At 41.9% G+C, this 24,850-nt stretch overlaps 1 long non-coding RNA gene across 1 annotated transcript in view; it reads right to left on the minus strand.

Annotated features, from left to right (window-relative positions):
• Positions 1 to 230: 230 nt before the first annotated feature.
• LOC311071495 overlaps positions 231 to 24,850 on the minus strand; it is a 165,838-nt gene continuing 141,218 nt past the window's right edge. The window contains exon 2 of the long non-coding RNA XR_014603868.1: positions 231 to 730. This is a non-coding gene — a long non-coding RNA (uncharacterized lncRNA). The remainder of the gene's footprint in view (positions 731 to 24,850) is intronic.

Raw genomic sequence — 24,850 nt, forward strand, 5'->3', positions numbered from 1 at the left:
TGAAAGTGTTCCAGTCCAGATCATGTAACCAATCAAAGAGTGAGACTGAAAACCCCATTTGCATTGTCAGGGTGGAGTGATTGTGATCCTCTCAGAATAGAGCAGCTCTGTCTCCAGAGACCATGTTCAAACCCCAAGAGCTTTATTTGACATTTACTGCTACATCAACCTTCTGAAAAGCACCTGCATCTTCATCTGTTAGTTGAATGATGTTGTCAGACACAAAGTGAACTTGTTGAGAAGCTTTATTGAATGTTGCAGCAAACACAGCAGATTGAAAGATCACACACACACACACACACACACTCAGTTTCAGTATTGAGTTGTAAATCACTACAGCTGCAGCACTAGACTCATGTGAATCCTGCCTGACACAGGACACTCAGATACGGCTCATCTTCAGGAGAGAAACATCAGCACTCAGAGCTCTTGTGGAACGAGACCTCATGAGGAGCTCCATCATGTGTTACTCTGCAGACGTACAGCTCTCCCTCTTCCCAGCGTGCTTTGCTGAGGGTCAGGACGCTACTGCGGCTGTAGCGGCCGTCCTGCTGGCTCTCTGCGCTGGTCAGAACCCCCTCGGTGACCTCTGACCCGTCCAGTGTCCAGCTCACCAGCGCCCCCTGTGGAGAGTACGAGCTGAGCAGGCAGAGCAGTGCGGCTGAGTCTCCAGAGATCTGCAGAGAAGAGGGCGGCAGCAGAGACACTGAGGGCTTCACTGTGGGACCAGCTGCAGGAGACAAACACAACACACACACACACACACACACACACACACACACACACACACACACACACACACTTTGTTTAAAGCTTTCATACATATTGCATTATAAAAGTAGTTTAATGCATTAATTATGCACTGCTATATACATTAAAGTGCATGTATGATCTCATCAATAAGTGTAACAGCAGTTATAACACATATTATCTATTATCAGGCCGATCTGACTGCTTTAATTCCAGCAATTATTCACTCTGAACATAAATATCTTACATTTTGAGATATTCACCTGAACTGAAAATGTAACTCAATTTCAAACAGAGTTAAAACACAATTGAATCATACAGAATGAACAAAACATTGAATTATAAGCACAACATGAGCAAAAGAGATTCAGTATCATTGACTGAACTACAGAAAGAAGCAACATTTACATTCTGATGTCAAATCTCTTTTTTCCATGTATGATTTCTACAATAAAAGATGAACTAAGTATGAACTCAGTGTAGAAATAAATGAAGGAAAAACAAACCTGTAATAAACTGAATAAACTCATAGTGACACAGTGGGGAAATATATTTAGAATCTTTTTTTTTTTGAAAGGAATAATATTATTCTTATAATAATATCATAGTTTTAGATTCAATAATTATACAAACATATCAGTAACACTTTATTTAAAGCCTTTATACATATTGCATTATAAAAAGTATTTTTAATGCATTAATTATATATTATATATGTTTTACACATTATAATGCATGTATGATCTCATCAATAATTGTAACCAAGGATTTAACACATTATAATATTATCTATTCATTGTTACACCTCCAAAAAATTATAATACACTAAAACTCATGACAAACAACCAATTTTAGATGTAACAAGGAATTTGCAAATATTATAAAACATTTTAACTTTGGTTACAGTTATTTATGAAAACATATATGACATTATAACATACGCTATTAATAGCTTTATAATGCATTATACATAAAGGCTTCAAGTAAAGTATCACCACAATATCTAATATTCATTATTATTAATAAATGTTGTTCTTGTTTCCACTGTAAAACACTTTCTGAAATCTAAATTGTATTTTTTTATTAGGTGATTAAATAGACAGACTTACCGATCACCAGTTTAGTTCCTCCACCGAATGTGTACCACAGTGATACAATCTAATGAAACGCTCGTACAAAAACCTCTATTCCACTCGAGTGAACACACACTCCAGCAGAGAGAGAGAAACAACACTTCAACACACTGATATTAGAAGATCCTCAGCTCTTCTCAACACTCACTCATTCAGATTTGACTAAATGCTTTCTGATATAACACTGTTTAAAGAAATATATTTGATGAGCTGTGACCTCTGAGGTGACCTTTGACCTCTTTGATCATTGATGATGTTGTTCATCTGCACATCCTCAGTGTCTCAGGAATCACAATAAAAATACAAAATAAAGTCATGATTCTGTAACTCTAGTGTATATTAGTTTGTTATCAGCACAAGCTGTTGTAAATCCTGCCCACTTCTTTGCATTGTCAGCACATGCTTCAGTGCTCTGAGAGTGTTTATAGTGCTGTGAGTTTAACACTTCATGACTGAGAGCAGAACACAATCTTCATCATCACACAAGACTAAACTACAGCAATGAACACAATCAACATCTTCATCTGGACCATTGCACTGTTTATTCAAGGTTTGTGTAATACAGTTTTTACAATGATTATTAATTCTCCTAAAATGTGAAATATATATTAATCATTTTTATTTGTGTTTTCTTTCAGAGTGTAGAGGACAGTATACTGTAACTCAGAGTCCATCAATACCAGCAGTTCAACCAGGAGAAGAAGTCAGAATAAACTGTAAAACCAGTGATGTGTTTGTGTGGAGTGGTGTTTATTACTTAGCCTGGTACTCACAGAAACCTGGAGAAGCTCCTAAACTCCTCATATATAGAGCAACAACCCGTAATACTGGAACTCCATCTAGATTCAGTGGCAGTGGATCTGGCAGTGATTTTACTCTGACCATCAGTGGAGTCCAGACTGAAGATACAGGAGATTATTACTGTCAGAGTTTACACAGTGGTAATGTGTTCACACAGTGATAAAGAGTCGTACAAAAACCTCTGTCAGTCAGACGTCACAGTGACTGCACTGATACAGCTGAGAGAAACTGCAGCTGCTGATGGAGGATCACAAACTACACAATATCAATGTTTAACAAAGTTTCTAATGACTTTAAAAAATAAATTAATAAATTGAGTAAAATATACTGAGGGATAATTGATGGAGGGAGAAGAATAGATGAGGGAAGAGAGGAGTAGTTGATTCCAATCCCACTGTTCCATACATAGTGTATGTGGTCTGTGTCGGGCACTAACTACACTGTAGAGGCTGCTGTAAATCTTACAGTATTATTACTGTATTTTCACTTACAGTATACTGTACCATTTACTGTACTTGCATTTACAGTATTACTATCGTATTTTCACTTACAGTAAAGTAATTATTCAGTATTATTCAGTAATTATTCTGTATTCAATATTATTCAGTAATTATTCAGCATTTACAGTATTATTATCGTATTTTCACTTACAGTAAAGTATTTTCACTTACAGTACAGTAGTATTGAGTTTATTTATTTTGTCAACTTTTTTTTTTTTTTAAATGTATGTTTACCCCACCCCCCAAAAATGACAATAACTCATGAACATTTTGTTTTATAAGTACAAATTACAAATCTTGACCTTTAGGAGCCACTAGCTGAAGGAAAAAAAGGCAACATCACCAAAGTCCATAGAAGTCTCCTGGGGACTATCTGTATCTGTAGCATGGGAAACACATACACACTGAAAAGCAAAACAGGCCTTAAAATAATAAAATACAGTCAAAGTCAGTTTGTGTTGTTACATTTCAGTAATTTTGCCAGTCAAAGTTGTCAAGCTCTCTGATGAGAAACACTGAGGGGTTCAGGCTGAGGCTTTTCTTTGGACCTTTCCAGATTTCCATCTGATCTGTGCCTTTGGTGTTTGGTGCCATCAGGGCTGATTCTCAGAATGAACCTGCAAGCACAAGCAGGGAAAATATATTATTTTTTCAGACCGGTGTTGGCAGAATTTTCCCTAACTCTCAAACTTGATGCTGCATTTACTTTGACGTTAATAAAAGCACCACATCTGATTCTGAATGCACCTACAGGGATGGTATTACCTCATAATCCATTACATTAAAATCATTAAAGGGATAGTTCACTTTGAAATTAAATTTTGGTATGTTTTAGCTTACCTGAAGGGCATCCAAGATGTAGGTGTCTTTTTTTCCGCAGTAGTTTCAATTTTGATATTTTTAGGTCAAACCGTTCTTGTCTGTCAGTTATATAATGCAGGTCTATGGTCACTGTCTCAAAGAGCATGCACAAGTCCAAATTAAAACAATTCCCCATCGTCCAAATTAAACAATTCCCCATCGTAAGTACACATTGATGGCCTAAGACGCGAAACGAGCGGGTTGTGTGAGAAAACGAACAGTATTTATATCGTTTTTACCTCTTATAACACAACCACGTCGAAGTGATCTGAAGGATATGTGATCTGTGATCTGAAGGATAAGTGATCTTAGATATATATATACTAGATGTCGCATTAAAGACATTCGTTCCAATGAACTGCCGTAGCCAAGGCGACATCGAGTGTATATATATCTATGCGCACACATAGAGATGGACGTTCATCTGCACATCCTCAGTGTCTCAGGAGTCACAATAAAAATACAAAATAAAGTCATGATTCTGTAACTCTAGTGTATATTAGTTTGTTATCAGCACAAGCTGTTGTAAATCCTGCCCACTTCTTTGCATTGTCAGCACATGCTTCAGTGCTCTGAGAGTGTTTATAGTGCTGTGAGTTTAACACTTCATGACTGAGAGCAGAACACAATCTTCATCATCACACAAGACTAAACTACAGCAATGAACACAATCAACATCTTCATCTGGACCATTGCACTGTTTATTCAAGGTTTGTGCATTTATGTTTATGTTTATATTTATTTGTGTTTTATAATGATTATTAGTTCTTTTAAAATGTGAAATGTATATATTTATCATATACTGTATATCATTATATATATCATTTTCTTTCAGAGTGTAGAGGACAGATCACTGTAACTCAGAGTCCATCAATAACAGCAGTTCAACCAGGAGAAGAAGTCAGAATAAACTGTAAAACCAGCAGTAATGTGTATGTGTGGAGTGTTTATCATTACTTAGCCTGGTACTCACAGAAACCTGGAGAAGCTCCTAAACTCCTCATATATAGAGCAACAACCCGTAATACTGGAACTCCATCTAGATTCAGTGGCAGTGGATCTGGCAGTGATTTTACTCTGACCATCAGTGGAGTCCAGACTGAAGATACAGGAGATTATTACTGTCAGAGTGAACACTATATCAGTGGTAGCTATGTGTTCACACAGTGATAAAGAGTCGTACAAAAACCTCTGTCAGTCAGACGTCACAGTGACTGCACTGATACAGCTGAGAGAAACTGCAGCTGCTGATGGAGGATCACAAACTACACAATATCAATGTTTAGCAAAGTTTCTAAAAACTTAAAAAATATACATTATCAGTAGTAATGTATTTGATATGAAATAAGAGTTAGAGCTGATATTGATTATGGCACTGGGATGTTTTATTGTCAGTGTTTCAGATCACAGTATGAGAGCGATGCGGAGTGAAGCAGAAACACCAGCTGTTTTTAATGTGTTTTCTCACTCCAGGATTGATCTCAGTGGTTTCTTTCATTAGTGGTCGAGGAAATAATATACATACTAACTAATCAGATTTTGTTTCAAAGGAAAGTTAGAAAGTATTATTAAAGTATTAACTGTTATTAAAGTATTAACTGTTATATAAAGTAATATCACATTCACAGTCGTGCTGCTCTTCATGTCTATGGTAGAATCACAGGCGTGCTGATATTCAGTATAACTGCACTCTTGATCATGTGACACTGCTTAAATGAAAATACGCCTGAAAATAGTCCCCAGCTCGGTAACTTCCAACGTGACTGGGACTAAGTTTGTCTAACCTATTAGACATTATTTCAGCCGCTGCATCATATCATTACGCCTGCTGGACTCATGGTACGGCAGCGAAGTTTCTTGATTATTACGCAGGAATGAGAGTAAAGTTCCTAGCCATATCAGCCTAGAAAATCGCAACTTCACATTTTCCGTCGGTCTTAGTACACGATGTAACTACAGAAGAGTCAAGTTTTAAATAGGAAAAATATTGAAACTCTTTGGTAATTTTTTTGAGAGAGATGCTAATGGTCCTGTCCGATTCAATGATCTATGCTAAGCTATGCTAAAAGTGGTACCGCCAGATCCAGAGATCGGCTGAATGGATTCGAAAACGGTAAAACTCAACTGTTTAACTCTGGGGGAGTTGTAAAATGAGCCTATTTCCAAAAAAAGTGGAGTATCCCTTTAATCACTTCATGACTGAGAGCAGAACACAATCTTCATCATCACACAAGACTAAACTACAGCAATGAACACAATCAACATCTTCATCTGGACTCTCACACTGTTTATTCAAGGTTTGTGTAATACAGTTTTTACAAGGATTATTAGTTCTCATAAAATGTGAAATATATATCATTTTAATTTTTGTCTGATTTGTCTAATTTTTGTCACTGATACAGCTGAGAGAAACTGCAGCTACTGATGGAGGATCACAAACTACACAATTTCAAACCTTTCACAGACTTTATTAATTTATGATGATGTAAGTAAACATGTAACACAATCTAATGTGGAGAAATGTGAGTGGGGCTTGTCCCTGCAAAACTTATTATATTAAAACTTATATTATTACTATTGGAAAGTCAGTATCTTTAATTGCACTTACAAAATTCACCACTAGAGGGTCACATGTCTTTTACATAACTGAGTTCCCTATCAGTCGCTCACATCCGACGTTACGATGACGTGACGATGTAATTGGGATCACTTCAGGGAGCTCTATCATCTTCGAGTGTCAACAGAACGAGCCAATGAATGTTGGTGTGCGTGAAACGCGTCATGCGCCGCGCAGCGCGGGTATAAACAGGAAGCGGGTGCACACACACATTGTCTTTCACTTCGGAGCCGAGCATCTGTTTGACTTCAGATCTATAAGATACAAGGTGCCTTCAGTGTTGGTGTGACGGCGTGATCAGCGAGACATTGCGGAGCGTCTGACGCCAGGCCTAGTGCTCGTATGCTTGTGTAACTTGTGCTAGGCTGGGTTCCATATGTGGTGATCCCTGCGGCGATCCCATATGCGTATTCCTCCATGACCAGCTCCCTGCGGTGAGGCCGTGTTTTTCCCTTGGCAGAGTCCGCTCTGCCGTCTCTGTCCGGTTGTCCGGTGTCCTCCCCCTTCTCAGGCTGGAGCCACCCCTATGATATGCTCTATGATATCTCTAGCTGAAGTCACCCAGCTAATATCACAGATCTTGACTGAGTCAGAATTCAATGATTTTGAAAGTGCTGTAATCAATTCTGATATACTGTACAACATGCCAGAAAAGATGAACTGAGGGAGTTCTGAGAGTGTTAAAGAACATTGTTGGACCAAACATGGACCGGTCAAAGATCACTAGTTGTGTACAGAAGAAGGGTGAAACTGTAAATGAGTACACTGAAAGATTTTGTCAGTCAGCAGCAGCATACAGTGGGATAGCTGACACTTCAGATAAGGTGCTAGATGATAATGGTCCGCTAGTTCGCACATGGTTTGATGGTCTTTTATCAGAACATGGAAAGGCATTGCCTTTCTTAGACTTCACAATGTCCACTAGAACCCTGCAAAACAACTTGGAGAGATTAGCAACTTGGGAAAGAGACTCTGATGTCAAGGCAAGAGTAAAGAGTAAAAATTGCAGCAGCATCCTTTAAAGTCAACACAGAGAATCAACAGAAACGCAAATGTCCTAAGAGAGAGGGCAGTTGTTATTAATGTGGTAAGCATGGACATCGGAGAAAAGAGTTTAGGAAAAACAAAAAGAACTTTAGAGAAGTTAACAATGTTACTCAGCTTCTACTCTACTGAAGCAGCCTCTCCCCTCGTCATTAAACTCGTGGGGCAACTTGTCGAGGTGTTAACCATTTGGGCAGTGAGTGCTTAACCCTCTGAGGTCTGGGGTGTTTTTGGGGTCCTTGAGATGTTCTGACATGCCCTGACATTTGTGCTTTTTTCAGTTGCTTATAAACATATTAATGGCAAAAAAAAAGTACACTCTATTTAGCACAAACAGGGCTACCATAATATGTGAGCCACATTATGTACATGTTTTCATTTTTGAGAGAATAATGTTTATGCATGGTTATTGAAAAAACTAAAAATGAAAGTTTCTGAAATAAGGCCACAAAACACATACTAAATATATGTCAATAAGACTTTTGACTAATGGATGTTGTCACTTAGAGTTTTTTATTCAAAATGATGTGAAAATCATCCTGCCTAATCATTCACATAAAACGATACATTGATTTAGGTTTTGTGAAACACTTTTAGTTGGGAAAGGCAATATGCGGATGGGGCGTAAACGATCATGCATATTTAGTGGTTCACACCTGATGAGACAATGCCCCTGCATACTTAATGAGCCATTCATTCAGGTGTGTCACCTATAGCTAACTTAAATATACAAGCTATAACAACATATTTCAGTCGATTTTTACTCATCTCAGTATAGCAATACAGTTTGCTAAAACATCATCATTCATTCACAAACGCGATTTAAATTTAAACTGTCTTTTTGCGAGTTGTGGTAAACAGCGCGCATCTCTGCCATTCATTCATTCACAAACAGAAACCCGATTCACGTGAGAAGGAAAAAAACTTACAGTATTCCTCAGCTCGCTCCTCGATATACCCGCACTTCTGAGGTACATTTTCCATTATTATTATTCCTCACAGCGCTGCGAGACGGTGTAAACAAGTAATGATCTGAATAAACTTGTGTTTTCTCGGGCTGATATGGGGGCGTTCACTGGTTTGCCTCAGACATTTGCGTTTGAATAGCACGCGCTCTCCGTGGGCGTGTCACATTACATTTAAATCAGCTGTAATGAGCTCGACTGGAATCGCTCTCTTTTAATACAGATTTCACAAGATGAGAATATTTGTTTTTTATATAAATTACTTTATTTAAAAGAAGAGAATTCAAGCTTCATGCCTGTGTGTCTGTATGTCTGTTTGACTCAGTATTCGCTGAGTTATTGTTCATTTTCGGACGCGTTTCACAATGGACTTCACTGACAGAGAGAAGGCAGAACTCGCTTCGTGTTTATTTTTCTTTATTTGGCAAAAAGCACAACACTTTGTTTTTATTGTGAGTATACACAAAAATAATACACATTTAACAGAATCGATTGATGTATGAAACTTGTTTGTAAAATCAAAGTCAAAAGAGTGTTTCGGGTCTCAATTCAACTGATAAGGAAAAAAGCGAGCAGATCACGCCGGCGTGATTGCCGACCTCAGAGGGTTAATCCCAGTAACCTACAACAAAGATGAAAGACTTTTTTTCTTTTAAAGAACAAAAGGAAAGTGACTGTCTCAGCCTTCCTTTGGGGGACACTGGTTAACTACACTCACAGCCTTAAATGTTATGCTACAGCACAAGCCATTCACTCGTCCATCCTCTATGGGTTATGATGTCTGCTATGATGTTTTCATTGGAAGATGGAGATGTTGCACAGTAAAGTTAGCAAATCACCTACAGGGACATAATAGGACACACAGACCACCGAGGAGCCCAGGGAAGAACCGAAGTGCAACAGGCCTCGGGGGCCAACCCTGCGGTGAAGACTTCCTCATAGGTTTCCCCCTCTCAGTAGTTTATCCCCACCTTACTGGTCCATAGGTGTCAATTAAATACAGACTAGGTTATGGAAAAACACTATACGATCACAATGTTTACTGTAAATCGGTTATGGTAGGTAGTCAACCAGAATGCTTATTACCGCCACGGCAAAAATAAACCAGTCGCATTTCAAAGTCATTCGCGAAATAACCGCCAGGTGGCGCAAAGGGATATTGTGCAAAACAGCAGCAATTGCCGCATTTTGAAATGTAGGCTAAGTGGCGTTAATGTCAATTAACAGTAAGGATGAAATACTACAACTATGGTAAACAAAATAGAAAAAAAATTTTAGGACAGAAAAACAGAATCAAAAGTTAAAAATAGAGACGAGAACAATATAGCCTATATTTCTTATTGTAGCCTAGACGTCGGTGGGCGACATAAGCCTATTCCTATTTTAAGCCTATTTTACACTAAGGAGCAAATATTTTACAACAGAATGACGTTACACCTGTATAATAATTCCAATCATAATTTCAAAAGCAGTTATAGGGTTCCCTATAGCGGGTCAGAGGTGTCAAAAGTATTCACATTCATTACTCAGGTAGAAGTATAGATACTAGGGTTTAAAAAGACTTCTGTAGAAGCTGAAGTATCAACTCAAGCTTTTTACTCAAGTAAAAGTATAAACGTACTGGTTTCAAAACTACTTAAAGTATAAAAGTAAAAGTAATGTAAGGAAAAAAAATGCCATTAAGGACAAAAGCTTAGGCCGCGCCACAGGGGCCTATATAGTGCACTACCCCAGCTCCTCAAAAAAACACATTTTTCTAAAGGCCATATTTGACTATAATTATATTAAAATGTTGATGTTGAAAAATTTGGGATTATACCTGTTTCAGCTAAATAAGCTGAGGAATCAGGAAATTAATAGGATAATGTATTAAGGTTTTTAGTCTATATTGACCTTAACAATACGTAAATTAATTAATTCTGTAATGTTACAAATAACTAATAAAGACATGGTGGCAGTTTAACAGAGACTTAACTTTACTCCGCTCATAGTGCAATGCAATAGTGCAATACTGTCTTGTTCCTTGCTTTTTGAAGAAGCCAAACACATGTCTGCATCTTTCATTAAAGGGATATAGTTCACCCAAAACTGAAAATCATTTACTCACCCTCAAACTGTTTCAATCCTGTATGAATTTCTTTCTTCTGATGAACACAAAAGAATATATTTTGAAGAATGTCGATAACCAGACAGTGGATGGACCCCATTGACTTCCATAGTAGAAAAAAAAATAAAAAATACTATGGAAGTCAATGGCTACCATCAACTGTCTGGTTATCAACATTCTTCAAAATATCTTCTTTTGTGTTCAGCAGAAGAAAGAAACTGGTTTGAAACAACTCGAGAGTGAGTAAATGATGACAGAATTTTTATTTTTAACTAAATGAACTAATCATTTAACAGAAATTAACTGTTGGCATATGTTTCACATCAATTCTGTCCAGTTTGTCCTGTTGGACACGACACACAGCAATACTGTTGTCGTGGAAATTTTAAACTGTATATTAAACTAACCATGTTTCTAACATCTAACCTTATTTAACATCTAACATTGGAACAGGATGTACTGTACGAAACCAATGGAAAACTTGTGTCTTTGACTGTGTGCGTATTGTTACGACCACTTGGCTCATACAGTGATCGCAACATGAAAGGGGAGACCACACTGATCGCAACATTTAACAGAGAGTGTTTATTTAACAAAATAGAAATGTATCAGTAAATGTAATGGTTAACCAAAAGTGTAGTGTTCATCAGTAGAATGAAACGGGTGGGGAGAGGAGGTGAGGACGACGAGCGAGGCGGCCACCAGCCGCACAGACCGACGGCTCGAAGAGGAAAAGGAGAGCGGCGAGCTCCTGGAAGGCCTCTTTTAACAGGTCATCAATTAACCTTCACGGCCAGCCTACAGCTCCACCTGTTGGACTAAGACAGACAGACAGACGGCAACCATAAAACACAGACAACAACAAGCTGCCCAGCAGCACGGCAAAGCCGGTCATGACATCACCCCCCCCTTATTGACAGAGACCCATTTTAATGGGACTCTGAAAAAACCATCAAGCTCCCACAATAGCCATAACCAAATTATACAAAATCAAAAATAAATAAACTAATTTAACTAACACTCACACACAGGAACGACTAATTCATTCATACCACCTTCACCAAGTGCACCTCATTCCTAACAGGACAACTGGACCAACAGTGACCATTCTCACTCACACCACCTTTACCACATTCTGCAACCAGCAAATCCCGGTACCATGGACAGCTATTTAAGGCAAGCAGAACAGACACAGATTGAGCGGGGAAAAACAGACACCATTAAACTGACTCATCCGGGGCGCGAGAGAGTGCATCCACGCCGCGGATGTGCCGAATAACTAAACGAAAAGGTTGTAAAAATAGTGCCCAACGTAAGAGGCGTTGGTTGGTGGAATTCTTTAATGACTGGAGGAAAGTGAGGGGATTATGGTCCGAGTAAACCACAATTGGATGCAAACCCCCACCCACATAAACCTCGAAGTGTTGAAGTGCCCAAATTAACGCCAAAGCCTCCTTCTCGATTACGGAGTAATTAAACTGGTGCTTGTTGAATTTACGCGAAAAATAACAAACAGGTTTGTCAACCCCATTTTCATCGCTCTGCAAAAGAACGGCACCCGCCCCAACCTGACTCGCGTCAACCTGTAGCTGGAATGGTTGATCCAATTTGGGCGCAGCCAAAACCGGCGCCGAACTCAATAACAGCTTGGCATTTTGAAATGCCTGATGACACTCGGCCGACCAAACAAACTTAGCTGTGCCCTTCAATAAATTGGTCAGCGGGGAAACTACCGTGGAAAAGTTGCAACAAAAACCACGGTAATAACCGATCATGCCCAGAAAGCGCATCAATTCCTTCTTTGTGGCCGGCGGGGGAAAATTCTCTATGGCCACGACCTTCGCATTTACTGGCCGCACCTTACCTTGGCCCACCACCTTACCTAAATAAACGACAGTGGCCTGGGCAAACTCACATTTAGCAAGATTTACAGTTAGAGTTGCTGCCACCAACCTCTGAAACAGTGCACGAATACGTGCCAGATGGTCACCCCACGTATCGGCGTAACAGACCACGTCGTCTAAATAAACGACACATCCCTCCAACCCAGCAACTACCCTATTCATGAGACGCTGAAAGGTTGAGGGGGCGTTCCGAAGGCCAAAACTCATCCTAGAATAAGAGTACAACCCAGAAGATGTAACAAATGCAGACACTTCCTGCGCTCTCGGTGTTAATGGTACCTGGTAATACCCTTTTAACAAATCAAATTTACTAACGTACCGTGCACTCCCAACCTGGTCCACACAATCCTCAATACGAGGTAATGGAAAGGAATCGGGCTTTGTCAATGCATTAACTTTCCTATAATCTGTACAAAACCTATATGTTTGATCTGATTTTTTAACCAACAAACACGGTGATGCCCAGCTGGAATAGGATGGTTTTGCCAGACCGTTATCGAGAAGATATTGAACACTGGCCTCCATACTTTTACGCTTCTCTAGAGGCAGTCGATAAAACCTCTGCTTAACCGGGCGGGCACCCTGGGTGTCAATATCATGCTCGATTAAACTTGTACAGGTTGGAGTGTCCGAAAATAAAGGCGAAAATTCAGAAATTAAAACCTTTAACTCATCGCGCTGTTTCCCACTTAGATGCCCCAACATACTATCCAGTTCAGCCAGCTTCTGCGTGTTATTCATGCACCCATGTAAAACTGCATCGTCTGGAAACTGCACCCCATCCTCAGCTGCCACCTGAGCGACGTTCGACAGCCCCTCTACAACAGCCAATCCCACAGGACTGTCCGCATGACCACCCACCACCCCCGAAGATGTGGAGTAGTACGGCTTCAGCAAATTAATATGGCAAAGCTGTGTTGATCTCCTGCGTTCAGGAGTAGACACCAAATAATTTGTGTCAGAAACTTTACGCATGACCATAAAAGGGCCTGAGTACTTTGCTGTCAAAGACGAACCTGGGATGGGCAGCAACGCTACCACCTGATCACCCGGCTTAAACACCCTGGCCTCCGCCTTACGATCATACCGCCGTTTCATTTTGTCCTGAGCCGCACTCAGATGTTCACTAGCCAACTTCCAAGACAAAAATAACTTACGGCGGAAACCGTTAACATACTACACCAACCTGGCAGGGGTTTTTGACTGGTCTAATTCAGTGCTCAAAACAGACAAAGATGTTCGTACTTTGTGACCAAAAACTAGGTCATTAGGACAAAACCCTGTACTTTCTTGAACAACTCCACGGGCCGCCAACAAAAGCCATGGTAAAGCCTCTTCCCAATCCTTCTTCATTTCAACGCAATATGCACGTAACAAAGATTTCAAGGTTGCATGAAAACGTTCCAGCGCCCCCTGGCTTTGAGCGTGATAGGCACTGCTCAAATTGTGCCTTACACGTAACAGTCTCAGAGCAGCCGCAAACGTCTTGGAGGTGAAATTCGAACCTCGGTCGCTTTGAATTATCTTCGGGATCCCAAAAACTGAAATAAACTGTGACAAACATTTCATAATGGACCTTGTGGTTATTGCCCTTAATGCATATGCAGCCGGATACCGTGTCGCCTGGCACATTACTGTAAACAAATATGTACATCCAGTTTTCGATGGAGTTAAAGGACCTACACAATCAATAATGATGTGTTCAAACGGCGTGCCTACGGACTGAATGGGCTGTAAGGGAGCAGGCTTGATTGTAGTATTTGGCTTCACAGCCACTTGACAAACATGACAAGTTCTCACAAACCTCCTTACGTCCCGCTTGATCCGTGGCCAATAAAAATGTTTTAGTATATGATTATAGGTCTTCTTAACACCAAAATGCCCAGACTCTATACCATGTGCTGCTTTCAAAACTAAATCGCGATACTTGTCAGGTACCACGACCTGCATCACCTGATCTGCCACATCAGGATCAACACAAGATGACCACTTTCGGAGCAAGAGACCATTTTGCACCAGATAACCTTTACCTGGGTCAGCTGCAGCTAGAGCAAAAAAATTTTCCAGACTCTGATCTTTTCCTTGAGCTTCAACCAGCTCATCATAAGACAACGGCGCGGGTAATTCTGGAATAAACAAACCAGACACAGACATGTTAGACACATCAGATGGTGAACCTATCTGCGCGCGAGCCATTGCACGCGTCACAGCGCAGGCAGTAAAAACCTCTGGAAAATCTTGTAAAAATGTATCTGGCTCCTCCAATGGCAAAGGCGCAACAGTAACCACAGGCGGTGGGGACACCAAACACCCACCCAAATTATTGCCCAAAATGATATCAATGCCATCTACAGGTAAAGAGGGTCTCACGGCAATTATAATCTCACCATTTACAAATCCTGAAAATAACTGAACTCTGTGCAAAGGCACCGGGAAAGACTGAAGGCCTATTCCACGAATTAAAACAAACTTCCCAGTATCTGATACAGGAGAAAATGGCAAAACAGAAGCACAAATAAAACTCTCTGAGGCTCCTGTGTCCCTCAAGATTTTCACTGGGACCCTGTGCGCATCCCCTACCCACGAAACAAAACCGTCACTAATGAATGGCGCATAGTTCGACACATCAGACACCTCTGAAGTTTCACGCTCACCCCTAGACACAGCTCCAAGATTTTCCTCCTCACCAGCGTCAGGCTGAACGACATTTTTAACTTCCAAACTAGAGAACTGATCCACTTCAAACGCAACAGGCCCATCTGAACGCGCAACAGAAAACACGCAACCAACAGTTTTTCCATTTGCAGCTCTACCCTTATTTCGCGCACCCAACACTGGACACTCTCGCTTCCAATGTCCTCTTTCCAAACAATAATTGCACTTCTCACCAACAACCTCATTCTCCCGTGTTTTATTCTTCATTAAATGATCAAATTTAACCCGACCCGATCGATATTCCCTATGGTCATATTCATAACGTGGAAAATACTCACGTACTTTACTTTTGTGCGTCAACACAAAACCGTCGGCGAGAACAGCAGCCTCCGCAACAGTCTCAACTTCATGCTCATTCACATAAATAGCTATTCTCTCAGGCAAGATATTTTTAAACTGTTCCAGAATCAGCAAATCTCGCAGCGCATCAAATGTTTCCACACCCTCAGCGGCAAGCCAACGATTGAAAAAACTACTCAAATCTCTTGCCACTTCGGTATGGGTTTGTCTTTCACCTTTTCGCCAATTTCTGAAACGTTGCCGATAAGCTTCTGGAACGGGTTCATAACATTTTAAGACTGCCTGTTTTACGCTGTTATATTTCTTTCTCTCGGCAGGTGCCAAAGCCACAAACGCCTCCTGCGCGCGACCCACTAATACAGTTTGCAAAAGTACTGTTTTGTCCTCATCATCCCAATCACGATCAGTGGCTATGTTTTCGAATAACGAAAAAAATATATCCGGTTCCCGTTCGTTAAATTTTGGCAGGAACCTTATCATACTAGCTAGATCTGACTTACCGGTAGAATTTCGATCTATTCTCCCCTCAGAAAATAGTCTCAGTCTCGTTCTTTCTACCTCTCGTTCCTGTTCTTCACTTCTAAGTTTTTCTAATTCTAACAAACGGTCTTTCTCTTTTTCGTGCACTTCCAAACGTTTTTGCTCATTTTCCTGCTCTAAACGCTTCTCCAGCATCTCCTGCTCCTTAGTCAATTTAAATTGCTCAAATTCCAATCGCTTTTGCTCCAACTCTAATTTCTTTTTCTCCAATTCTATATCCATCTCTATCCTCAACAGTTGTTTTTGTTGTTCAAAGGTTAAATCGCTGGACTTAAGCTGCATTTTAGGCCTAACGCTAGACTCAGGAATATCAGCAATCTCGTTTATTTGCATTTCTGGACTAGGACTGATTGGGGTTACATCAGGCAAAACCTGCTTCTCTTTTAAGAACTCGCGAATAAAACCCACACATTCCTTCTTCTTAGCAGATTTAAGTACGGCCGGTAACTCGATCGCGTAATACTCGGCCACCTTCAACAATTGTTCCCTAGTTAACCCCACCAACAAACGCTCCGACGGAGCTGCTAAAAACTCCTCCAACATGACCATTAATACTCTTTCCAATCCACAACAAATCCAGCCAAACCGGTTATAAAGTCGATACAGTTCAGGTAACCAGACAGACTAATGCTGGAGCATCCCCCTAACATTTTACCCCCCTTCTATTCTAACCTATCTTCACACCAAAGTCCAAGAACAAGGATCATTTACTCACCCATACCGCTGGAGTCGTACTGTCCCGACAAAGTCACTCCAGCCGGTGCTCCACGGCGGTGCCCTCGTTCAGACCTCAGTGACAGTAAGCTAGACCCACAACGCCGAGGCGCACTAATTGGGGACAAACTTAGCTCCACAAAATTTCCCGTCCAGCCACCCAAACTGCTACCGAACCTTACCGAACGGCTGAAAAAAAAGAAAAAAAAAACGCCCCTTAACTCAACTCTCCCTCCTACACACACACACACACACACAAAATCAGCGTGGCTCTCCCAAAACAATCCGCGAGTTGATAGTAAACTCAACTTCCTTCACTCATTCATAAATCGCCTACATTACATAACGCAACACTACACACGCTAGTAGCCCACTACTAGGAATTAAAGCAGAATAACGTTACGTTACTTATCAAACTTACGAGACTAATCGGACGAGCCCCCATATGTTACGACCACTTGGCTCATACAGTGATCGCAACATGAAAGGGGAGACCACACTGATCGCAACATTTAACAGAGAGTGTTTATTTAACAAAATAGAAATGTATCAGTAAATGTAATGGTTAACCAAAAGTGTAGTGTTCATCAGTAGAATGAAACGGGTGGGGAGAGGAGGTGAGGACGACGAGCGAGGCGGCCACCAGCCGCACAGACCGACGGCTCGAAGAGGAAAAGGAGAGCGGCGAGCTCCTGGAAGGCCTCTTTTAACAGGTCATCAGTTAACCTTCACGGCCAGCCTACAGCTCCACCTGTTGGACTAAGACAGACAGACAGACGGCAACCATAAAACACAGACAACAACAAGCTGCCCAGCAGCACGGCAAAGCCGGTCATGACAGTATGTATGTAAAAATAACTTAGTTTTGGGAAATGAAACTAGACAGTCTGTTAGAATCTTGTGATTACAGATGAAGTCACCACAAGATCAGAGTTTGCTTTACCTAGTAACAGAGGGGTTTGCATATGAAGAACCAATCAAATAGTGGGGATATTATGTAATGCAGCCTGACATTTATGCCATACCTCTATACTATAAAAACTGTTGTATATGTGTTTTACGGTGGGATGTCTCAATGGAATTTGTCTGAGATCCTCCGGCCTTGATCTTCTTGGGAGAGTTTCTCTGAGAACTGCTCGAAGACTCTCCCAGCCGTTATTAAAGCATTTAAAGGACATTTGCTGAAAGTCTGTCTGTTCATTTCTGCTGCGCAGCAGGTCAGTTTAGGGAATCAAGTAAGTTAGGTTAGTAGACTCGGCCAGTTGTCGACTGAAGACGCAAGAGCTAGAGTATAAAGGTTATTAAGTGTCGATTGTAGACGCTCTGTGTGAAAAGGCGTGTTGTTAAGAGGCTCCCGGCACAAGAATGATGGCTCAGCCACAATAGCACTTCAGTGCAAAGGTCGTTTATTCTCCAAAAATGTCCCAAAGTGTACAAAAATACATTACAATACTCAAAAACAAAATAAAATCAAACAAACAAAGGGAAAAAAAATTATATATATTTACACTGAGCCTTTGGCTGAATTTCCTTCTACTATAAAGGATTTCAAAATTTCTCTTGTCTGCACCTCAAATTGCACTCCTTAGCTTTCACCCACCTCCCTTTGTGTGAGAGAGCTGCCCTTTATATTTTAAAGGCCCCGCCCCTTTGAGTTAAATCATTATGTTAAGTATCAGGTAAGCATCCATTTTTCAACCTTCTACTAAAAAGGTAAACTGGTAATACAAACATTCATATATATATATATATATATAGCATGTATACTATGTATTCATTACCTCAGTGATAATATAAAATATACATGGGCAACATAAATACATTATTAAAGACAATTTTCCCCCATTTCCCCCTCCCCACACATAAACAATAGAATGGTCCAGCCGGAAGACGATTCACGCATGCACAGCACGGGCAGGCTACGATTTAAAAGCGTTTATGAATCGCCGCCGGTGTTTTGACCTTTTTCACTTGCCGTACCGACGGCATATCAACAAGGAAAGACGACACCCGCAAGACACTTCACAGCACAAACAAAGACACTTACAAACAGATATGCAGATAAGTAAATAAAGGTGTTATAATTTAACTTGTCTGGTGTGTGTGTGATTTTTGAAACATGGTTTGATAGCGGGAATATTAGAGGGATAATGACTGTGTGTGCGTGTATGCAAAACTATCGGTAGCACAAACCCAAGTGTGCACCCGAGGGAAAGGCTACGAGCGGAAAATGAGTAACTTAATGTGTAGACTTATATGTGAATGGGAGTGCAAGTGCTGTCGCAGCCGGTGAGAGAGAGCTCTGTCACATTACCTCCCTCCTCTCCTGGATTGCCAAGGCTCGGCAATCGCGACAGAAAATCTGCAGTAACGTTACACCTCCCTGCTTTGTAGCGGACCTTGAACTGGAATGGCTGCAAGGACAAGTACCATCGAGTTACCCGGGAGTTCTGGTCCTTCATGGTATGTATCCAGGTCAGTGCTCTGTGGTCGGTCTCAAGGTCAAATTCTCTACCCAAAAGATAGTACCGTAAGCTGTCTAGGGCCCACTTGATAGCTAATCCCTCCTTTTCAATGGTTGAGTAACGGGCTTCTCTGGGTAGGAGTTTTCGACTGAGGTACAGAATGGGTTGTTCTCGACCAACTTCTCCCTGAGCCAACACTGCCCCAATCCCCTTTGCAGACGCATCCACCTGAACTAAAAATCTTTTAGTGAAGTCAGGGCTTCTCAGGACTGGGGAGGTACATAGATGGTGTTTCAACTGGGTGAAGGCATGCTCACAGTCCTCAGTCCATATCACTGGGTTTTTAACCGCCTTTGTTGTCAGATCAGTCAGAGGTACAGCTAGGATGGAGAACTGTGGTATGAAGCGCCGATACCAACCAACCAGTCCAAGAAAAGAACGTACCTCCTTCTTGGTACGTGGTCTGGGGCAGTTGCGTATGGCTTCAACTTTATCCACCTGAGGTCTCACTTCACCATTTCCTAGCTGGTATCCCAGGTATCGGGTTTCTTGCCTTGCCAGCTCACACTTATATACATTTAGTGTCAGACCTGCTTTACTGATTTTACTCAGGACTCGGTGCAAATGTTGGAGGTGATCATCCCAGGTGTTACTATAGATGACCACATCATCCAAGTAAGCGGCACAGCAGTCTTCACACTCTTGAAGAGTATGGTCCATAAGCCGTTGAAATGTCGCCGGAGCTCCGTGCAACCCAAACGGCATGGTTGTGAACTGGAAGAGTCCTATAGGTGTCCTGAACGCAGTGTATTCCCTGGACTTCTCTTCCAGTGGCACCTGCCAATATCCCTTACAGAGATCTAAGGTGGTGATGTATCTGGCTCTTCCAATCCTCTCCACAAGCTCATCAATCCTGGGCATTGGATACGCATCAAATTTAGAAACAGAGTTGAGTTTTCTGAAGTCCAGGCACAGCCTTAGTGAACCATCTTTCTTCGGGACCAAGACGATCGGACTACTCCATGCACTGGTTGATGGTTCTATTACACCCAGGTCTCTCATCAGCTGAATCTCCTTTTTCAATGGGGTGACCAGGCTCTCTGGTACACGGTACGGCCTCTGCCGAATAGGAGTCGAGTCAGTTAGATGGATAATATGCTCCAGCACCTTGGTTCTACCAGGCTCAAGTCGGAAAAGTTCTGGATAGTCAGCAAGAACATCCTCAAGCTTATCTCTTTTGTCACTCTCAAGATGGTCCAGCCTCACCACTGATGGAGTACGTTCCACAGCCTCATCATCCACTTGATTGTCATCTCCCTCATCTTCTGGGATTACCTTGCATGCCATCAATGCCTTTTTCCCCTCAGACACTTTCTCGTGCCATTCCTTGATGAGGTTGACATGGTAGACTTGGCTTTCCTTTCCCTTGTCTGGGTGGTGGATTTGGTACGTGACTGGTCCCATCTTCCGGAGGATTGTGTAGGGTCCCTGCCATTTTGCCAGCAACTTGCTTGACGATGACGGCAGTAGCAGTAGCACTTTCTGTCCAGGTTGGTATTCTCTGTGTCTCGCATATCGATCATACCACCTCTTCTGGGCTTTCTGGGCTTCCTCAAGATTTTCTTGAGCCTGCTCTCGGTAGGTCTCTAGACGTTCTCTCATCCGTAATACGTACTGGACAATACCTCGTTCTCCCTCGGCTGATGCTGTTGACACCTCCCAGTTTTTCCTTAACAGATCCAGCGGGCCTTGCACTGACCACCAACTCGAAAGGTGAAAATCCTGTGGAAGCTTGGGGCACTTCCCGGTATGCAAAAAGTAGGAAAGGCAACCATTTATCCCAGTCCTTACCAGTATCACTGATGAACTTTCTTAGCATGTTCTTTAAGGTTTGATTAAACCTTTCCACAAGTCCATCAGTCTGCGGGTGATATGGGCTGGTTTGAATCGGGCTAATGCCAAGCTGTTGGTGGAGTAACTTCATGAGCCGGGATGTGAAGTTAGTGCCTTGGTCAGTAATGATTTCATCAGGAATCCCCACTCTGGAAAAGAACTGAACAAGTGCAGGGATTATTTTGGCAGTGGTAATTGTGCGCAATGGGAAAGCTTCCGGGTACCGGGTCGCATAGTCACAGATGACTAGAATGTATTGGTTGCCGGAACTGCTTCTCTCCAGTGGTCCCACTATATCCATGGCAATCCTCCTGAATGGAGTGGAGATCACTGGTAATGGATACAGTGGAGCCCGGGCCGACCTGCGAACAGCACTTGTTTTTTGACAGACAGGGCATGTGGAACAGTATGTACATACATCTGTGTACATGGATGGCCAATAAAAGCGAGAGCTGATTCTATTGTATGTTTTCTGATGTGCTAGGTGTCCTGACCAGGGTATGGTGTGTGCAAGATGTAAAATGAGAGATCTGTAACATTCAGGTACAACAATACGTTTAACCCCATCTGAGAGAACATACAGGACACCATTTTCAACAGCATACATTTCAGCCCCAAGAGTCATAACCTTGGCTTCCCCTTCACATGCTTTGTCAAACAAGGGTTTCAAAGTAACATCGGCTGCTTGCAACTGACCAATATTACCAGGTATCTTCCAATCCCTGACCTCCAAGCCTTCAGTAGACACTTCAGATACCGGAGTACCCAAATATTTCTCCATTCGGCGTTGCCGACGTGATTTTCTAGGTTTATTGCCTCCCTGAATCAGACTATTGTCAAAGTCTGGTAGGGGTTGCAAACCAGCTTTGGCTTTTGCCCTTGTTAGGACTGGGCAAGACACAGTGGTGGGAGCATTACATTTTCCAGACATTTTCAACAGTTCATCCAAAACAGGCATGTCCCATCCCAAAACCATATCAACAGGTAATCCTTCAACCACCCCAACACACATTAAATATGGTTGTTCATTTACAAAGACTGTAACCTCAGTGGTTGGATACTCTTTTTGTTCACCATGAACACATTGTATGGCATTGGTGTTGGAATAGTCAATCAAATTTTCTTGGACATGACAGCGCCTGATAAGGGACATTACGCTCCCAGTGTCTACTAGTGCATTCACTGTCTGTCTATTCACCATCACCTCTAAGAGATGGTCTGAAAGTTCAGTATTGTCTTTAACCATGTCACCCTCCCTTGGCACATAACAAAGACTAGACAGTTTTGGTTTGCGTATAGGGCAATTAGATGCCTTATGGCCTGGTTGTTGGCAGTAAAAGCACACAAGTCCTTTGCTATTAACAAGAGATGTGTTACCTTCATTTTCCCGTTCAACGACCTTGGAGCCCCGGGCCACTGTTGACTGTGGACGAGGTGGTCCCCCCCGACGTGCATTTTGATACTGGGTTGCAAGTCTGGCTGCAGTCAGTCCATTTATCGGCTCATGTTCCTTCACCCAAGTCCGGACCTCATACGGCAGAACACGCAGGAATTGCTCTAGGATAATGATTTCTCCTATCTCCTCTTTGTTACGTTGCTCTGGCCTGACCCAGCGACGATAAAGCCCCTTTAGACGGTTGTAGGTCTCGGTAGGTGTTTCCCCTGAGGTTGTTGAAGTCTGCCTGAAGCGTTGACGGTAGGTCTCTGGGGAAATATTAAATTTCTCCAACAATGCTTCCTTTAAGTCCTCATAGTCCTCAGCGCTATCCTCGTCCATGGCTATGTAGGCCTCAAGTGCCTTCCCTGTAAGTAAGGGCACCAGTCGGCATGCCCATTCCTCCTCGGACCATCCCCAGGTCCTGGCCAGGCGCTCAAACCTCCGGAGATAGTTCTCTATATCCTCCCCTTCCTGGTATGCTGGCATTTTCGGCTCTGGTCGTAGCATTGGGTGGTGCTCCCTTACTCCCTGTGGGTCTGTACCGGGCTGGGACCCAGTCTTATGTCGTTCATGTGTGGGAGAACTGAAGCGTAGACTCCGCTTAGACTCTGGTGAGTTCCGCTGTTGAATTGATTCTCGTAGACCCCGGAGTTCATAAATTAGACCTTCCTCTCGCCTCTGCTGAGCTGCGAGAAAGTCTTGCATCACTGACACCAGGTCACCCTCCATAGTGGCTGTAACCGGGGTGCACTGAGGGGAGCGGGCTTTAAGGCTTGCCCCGGCCTCCTCTTCCTCATCGTCCAGTGTGTCCCATGCCACTTCCTCCTCATGGACACTCTTTCTTTGGGACCTTAGACCCTTTCTGGTCCGTTTTCCAACTGTTTTGCGGCTGGCCATCCCACTTCTGACACCACTTGTGAAAAGGTGTGTTGTTAAGAGGCTCCCGGCACAAGAATGATGGCTCAGCCACAATAGCACTTCAGTGCAAAGGTCGTTTATTCTCCAAAAATGTCCCAAAGTGTACAAAAATACATTACAATACTCAAAAACAAAATAAAATCAAACAAACAAAGGGAAAAAAAATTATATATATTTACACTGAGCCTTTGGCTGAATTTCCTTCTACTATAAAGGATTTCAAAATTTCTCTTGTCTGCACCTCAAATTGCACTCCTTAGCTTTCACCCACCTCCCTTTGTGTGAGAGAGCTGCCCTTTATATTTTAAAGGCCCCGCCCCTTTGAGTTAAATCATTATGTTAAGTATCAGGTAAGCATCCATTTTTCAACCTTCTACTAAAAAGGTAAACTGGTAATACAAACATTCATATATATATATATATAGCATGTATAATATGTATTCATTACCTCAGTGATAATATAAAATATACATGGGCAACATAAATACATTATTAAAGACAATTTTCCCCCATTTCCCCCTCCCCACACATAAACAATAGAATGGTCCAGCCGGAAGACGATTCACGCATGCGCAGCACGGGCAGGCTACGATTTAAAAGCGTTTATGAATCGCCGCCGGTGTTTTGACCTTTTTCACTTGCCGTACCGACGGCATATCAACAAGGAAAGACGACACCCGCAAGACACTTCACAGCACAAACAAAGACACTTACAAACAGATATGCAGATAAGTAAATAAAGGTGTTATAATTTAACTTGTCTGGTGTGTGTGTGATTTTTGAAACATGGTTTGATAGCGGGAATATTAGAGGGATAATGACTGTGTGTGCGTGTATGCAAAACTATCGGTAGCACAAACCCAAGTGTGCACCCGAGGGAAAGGCTACGAGCGGAAAATGAGTAACTTAATGTGTAGACTTATATGTGAATGGGAGTGCAAGTGCTGTCGCAGCCGGTGAGAGAGAGCTCTGTCACACTCTGTGTCGATGAGTAGACGCAACAGTTTTATTATTTATTAAGTGTCGATTAGTAGACGCTCTGTGTCGACAGTAGACGCAACAGTTTTATTTTAGATAGTCAGGTTAAAGGAAATTCTTTTACACTGTCAAGTGTCACTTGTGACCATTGCTCTGAGCCATGTTTTCAGTGTCCTAAGAGCACTGAACCTTCTTTCAGTCCAGCTG

Source organism: Abramis brama (assembly GCF_963993115.1).
Source record: "Abramis brama genome assembly, chromosome: 20".
NCBI lineage: Eukaryota > Metazoa > Chordata > Actinopteri > Cypriniformes > Leuciscidae > Abramis > Abramis brama.